The sequence below is a fragment of the Gallinula chloropus genome, assembly GCF_964237585.1.
Source record: "Gallinula chloropus genome assembly, chromosome: 17".
Taxonomy (NCBI): Eukaryota; Metazoa; Chordata; class Aves; order Gruiformes; family Rallidae; genus Gallinula; species Gallinula chloropus.
Window position 1 is genome coordinate 11,137,092 of NC_140102.1, and position 5,505 is coordinate 11,142,596.

Genomic DNA, 5,505 nt, shown 5'->3' on the forward strand with positions numbered 1-5,505 from the left:
CCTGGCTGCTTCTCTGGCTTTCTTCTTCTTTCTCTCCTTATATGCTTCTTGCAGAGTTCAGGTTAATGATAAACTGCTGTCATCCCCTACGTCTTATATAATATCTAACTTCAGATTCACTTGTCTCCCAATGGACACAAGTTGAAGCTGCTGCTTTTCCTTGGACAAGAATTCCTTCCCAAATATTGCTCCCCTGCTACAGGTGTTGCAGATTTCAGAGTCCAGTCCCCCTGCCAAAGGCACTCAGGGTTTTAACATCCCCGAGCAGATATCTGAGAAGGAATGAGCAGGGAAAGGAGTGGCTTAGCTGCAATAAACCCACATATTTACCTCACCGTGTGTGAATACTTTTTTTTTTTTTTAAGTGGTTGTACCTGTAAATCTAGTCATGGAAGATGCATCTCTTTTAGATGATGATGGTAAGCAATTATCTGTGAAGAGTGACCTGACACCTGGGGAAAACCCAGGGGTCCAGGAGCTGGGACACCCTCTGTGTCATCTCTGAACTCAGCAGCATTACTCAATGGAGAAACAGCCCTGTATTTCTGGGAAGGAGACAACCTGAAGCTGCTTACATCTCTCACATGGGTACAAGTAAAGATGCATGTGAGCCACAGGACTCAGACCCAGGAGTTTGCTGTGCTGAATTTCAGGGTGTTTAGACTGTGGTGCTGGTTCTCTCTATTGTAGCTAATCAGCTTCACATTCAAATAAGTTCAAAGTTCGTCAGAGCTTGGGTCTGCTCTCCCTTTATTTGTTCCTCTGCCTTCAGAATCAAGCTGAGCAAAATAACTGGTCACAAAGATGTGGAACACACTGATCATAGACAGATCTGCACAGCTTTCAGTAAGGAAGCTTCCCCAAACCATGCCTGGGATCCTGTGCTTGAGCTAGGAGAGGTCAGGAAAATCCAGGATATTTAGAGCAAGAGACACAGGTGTCAGGCAGATTTCTGGGCTCTGAGGATATCTGAAGGTCCTACTCTGCTTAAAACCAGGGAATCATTATTCATTTACAGCTGACTAGGCTGCCTTTTGGGAGTAAGATGTTACCCTGAAGTTACACTGAGCAGAACAATCAGTGCAGGACACAGAAAGCACAGTGAGTTTGACCAATCTTCCAGTGTTTTTTTCTTTGGGAGCTGAAATTGAGGTCTGGCACTCTGCTTTGGCAACAATTTTTTCTTAGGTAAACTACTCATTGGTAATTGTGGCTAATTAAAAGCATCAAAGTCCAGGAAGCTATAATAAAGTGTGATTGCCTACAAGAATAAAACAAAAAGCTCACTATTGTTTGAGCATCTTATAAAACTCTCATAAAACAGTCCCGTCCTCTGATAGTTTAGGCATCTATCCCAAAACATGTCCTTCCATTTGTCTTACAGGACTGGGAAATGTTAGCTTTAAATCCAACAAGAAAAAATTAACCCTGGAAGCTGCTGAGCATCCAAAATTCCCATTACCTGCAACCTTCCCTGCTGTGTATTTCAGAGGAAAATAAAAGACTTATTTACTAACCTTAACTATCAGGAAACAGTTTGCCTAAGATAGGCTGTAGATGGCACTTCTTTACAAAGATTGACGTGGATTCCTTGCAACTAACAAAAAGTTTGGTTTTCTCCAATTCAATTTCTGCACCTCTGCAGAGGTAAATAAAAAAAACCCCAAAACAAACAAACAAACCAAACCCAAACATTAGATAGGAACTTATCTACCATAAAGCACCTTGTGTTCTCATCCAGACCTCTGCAGAAAAGAGCTCATAGGCTAACAAGCCCTGCAGCCTCCTGTCCACATCTCCTAGTGTGGCCACATCAAGACTCCAAAGTTTGAAACAGCATGGGAAAATCAGTTTCTAAACTGATAAAAAGTAATAATCATGCAATCCCTAGCTTTACCTACAGTGGAAACAAACTTAGATCTTTTTTCAATGAAAGTCACCAACCCAAACCAAACATTCTCTACAAGACTGTCAAAAAAGGGAGCCACCTTTGTCAAGGCCCTTAATCTTAATATCTCATCTGCAGTCCAAAGAGAAACTTAGAAGCTTTATACTCAGCAAATTGTTGGTGTACTAAATGAATCACTTAATGAATTGAATGCATATAAATGGTCTCTGAAAGGTCAGCCAAGTTTCTAGATTTGAAAAAGGCTGAACCAAACTTAATCTTTGTATTAAGCTCTCAAAGATAAGCATGAGTAAACCTCCTGATGAGAAGAGTGAACTTCGCATCAGGACACAATGATAACTTCTTTTTCCTCACCCTCAGCCAGCTGTGTGCTTCAGTGGGTGCTCTCATCACTCTGAGGTGTCTGGTCAAGCCAGTATGGGGCTCTGATACTAGAGAAAATGACAAATAATTTGATACATTGTGGACATTAATCCTTCCTGTCCTGAGTTGGCCAGGCCAACTCATTGAAGTAAGAGAGACTTTAATTGGAGTGAGAAAAACAATTAGTCTAATTAGCATAACATGGTGACTGTGATCCATGTCTATAATGATTGCTCCCCTCTGGATCATGTCTGATAATATTTAACTTCCTGTGTACATCTCTGTTCATACTTGAATAGACAGACAATGGAAGGGAGCACAACAGCTACAGAGTGTTCAAAACCACACATCAGATTGCTGATGGAGACCAAACAGAATGGATTTGCATACCCAACTATAAAACTCCAAGGGCTGACTGGGGATCACTGTCTTGTGGGGCACAGGGCAGATACAGAAACGATGCAGAAGCAGCAAATGCTCTGTCCTCGTTAGAAAGTGGGGTTGTAGCACAGACAATTTGAGAAATACAACTCTTGGTGCCACTTAGCCTAGTGCCTTAGAAACTTGTGTATGAGTCTTCCTCCTGAAGATGGCAAATGATGAAACAAATAGTAAAACAAACTACAAACAGAGAGAAAGATACATTAGTATGCAAACTACTTCCCACAGAGGATCTCTCTAATCTTTTTTCTGACATTCCTCCAAATTTCCTTATAGAGCAGATTTCTTTAAGAGATGCTCTCCAGAAATGCTAATTTATATACAGAATCGATCGTACAATTAATAAAGGACAAAGCCAGACAAAAATTCAGTTATTTTACATGTGGAGGGCTATATACATTAGTAAAGCCTTTCCTCTCCTTTGCTGAGTTCCTATCCATGTAGTATGAACTTAGTAAGAAAAGAGATCATATGTGCAAGTACACAAAACAGAAATTCCAAGGCTCCCAACAGATTTTTCCTAAGACAGTCTTAATAACAGAGGATGGTAGTTAGAGCAGCAGGCAGGAGGATCATTTAGCACCTTTTGTTTGGTGCCACAAGTTCTTTCTCTCTTTGTGCATCTTGATCAAGGGAGCAAAATTTGGGTCTAATTAGAAGAATGAGTGACAGAAGCATAACAAAAATGTTGGAAAATAAAAAGTAAAATCTGCAGAAGAAGAATTACTAAAAGGAAAAAGATCCAAACTTCAGTAGGTGTGATACAGGTAGAAGAAAAAAATCATTTGGGAAAAAAAAATCATTCTTTCCTAAAAGGTCATCAGAAAGAAAGCAAGGTCATTCTACTCTTACTTCACAGATCAAATCAAGAAACATGAAAAACCCCACCTACTTATCAACAAAAAAGAGAACAAAAATACCATTAACACTATTTCTAGACTAATTTTCTAACTAGTATCTTTTCAGAGGAAAAATATCATAGGACATAAAATAAGTTTATGTGCAGATAGACCAACAGAACTGAAACGAGTGGATATGCAGTTCTTCAGGAACTGATTAAATTATCTCCGTGTGATCACTCCGTGTACCCAGCCCTGCAGCGTGCTCAGGCATTGCCAATGTTATAAAAACAACAGTCCAAGGACTGTACTCTTCCTACTAGATAGGCTAAGACAGCAAATAAAGTAACTTGAATTTTTTATTTATTAATTCTTCTGATTCAGGAGATTAATGGCAGAGGATTAACAGCAAGAGATGGGTTTGACATTTCCACTGGGACTAATGAAGTTTAATGGCACATTAAAAAATACTCCCCCAGAGCAATGCAGTGTCATCAGATTTAGCCACCAGGCAGAGGGCCAGACTGTCACAGAATCACAAGGTTAGAAAAGACCTTTGAAGATCATTAAGTCCAACCATTCCCATCGTAAGCTAAACCATATCCCTAAGTACCTCATCTACCCTTTTTTTGAACACATCCAGGGAAGGTGACTCAGCCCCTCCCTGGGCAGTCTGTTCCAGGCCCTGACAACTCTTTCAGTAAAAATTTTTTTTCTAACACCCAATCTAAACCTGCCCTGGCACAGCTTCATGCCATTGCCCCTTGTCCCATCTCCTGTCCCCTGGCTGAAGAGACCATCGCCCCCCTCTCTAGAACCTTCAGGTACTTGTAGGTGGTGATAAGGTCTCCCCTCAGCCTCCTCTTCTCCAGGCTAAACATCCCCAGCTCCCTCAGCTGCTCCTCAGATGATTTGCCCTCCAGCCCCTTCCCCAGCCTGGTTGCCCTTCTCTGCACTTACTGAAGGACCTCAATGTCCTTCTCACGGTGAGGAGCCCAGAACTGGACCCAGTACTCCAGGTGTGGCCTCACCAGTGCTGAGTACAGGGGCACAATTACTTCCCTAGACCTACTGGCCACACTGTCCCCCACAAGCAACTTCTTAAATGAGTAGTATTCTCATTAGAACAGAAGTATGATTCTTCTCTTATAGTCTATATAACACACAACATATTCATTATGCTCTGAAAGCAGAAGATACTGATAAATTGCCAGATGCATTTGTGCAGAAGTATCTTTTGGCCAGACTTTGAGTTCTGCCAGAATCTAGAACTGAACAAGGGACACAAGTGTTACTTTAGCATGAGCTGGAGATCCCTTCTGAAGTTAGCCAATTTATAAAATCTCAAAACAAAATAATACATGGTCTACGGTAGCAATCTTTATAATCAACTTAACACTGACTGTAGTAGTTATAACCAAACTACTACTTCTGACATTAAGGCAGTAGCCAGCATCTATTTGCAGGGAAAGGCTAGCCTAGTTTGGTGTCTAAAAGTTCTGTAAACTTTCCCAGCAGGTATGGAAAGTAGTTTACTCATGAGCCAAGTACCCTGAACTAAAGGAACATACAATACAAACTAATGCCATATTTTCTTAATTAATCATTGAGGGCAAGACATGGACAGAACTTGAAAACTTTATGAAACGCTCTGATCCTATGTGCATAGGAGATCTCCAGAATCTTGCACCTCTAACTGAACTGCTAAGACACCCTGAACAGAAGGAACATAGTATTGACTGCTAGAGTGAAGCAATAAATCAATTCCAAGGGAACCATGCCCTTCTTTTAAAAAGATCCACCCTCCAATTTCTAAATTCTATGTAAATAACAACTTAAATCAATTAAACTATAATGCAGAATGACACATGGCTCATAGCCATAACAGCTAACAGTAGCTATAAGCAATCTCTCATTCAAATCCAAAACTTGGATTGTTTCACAGTATACATT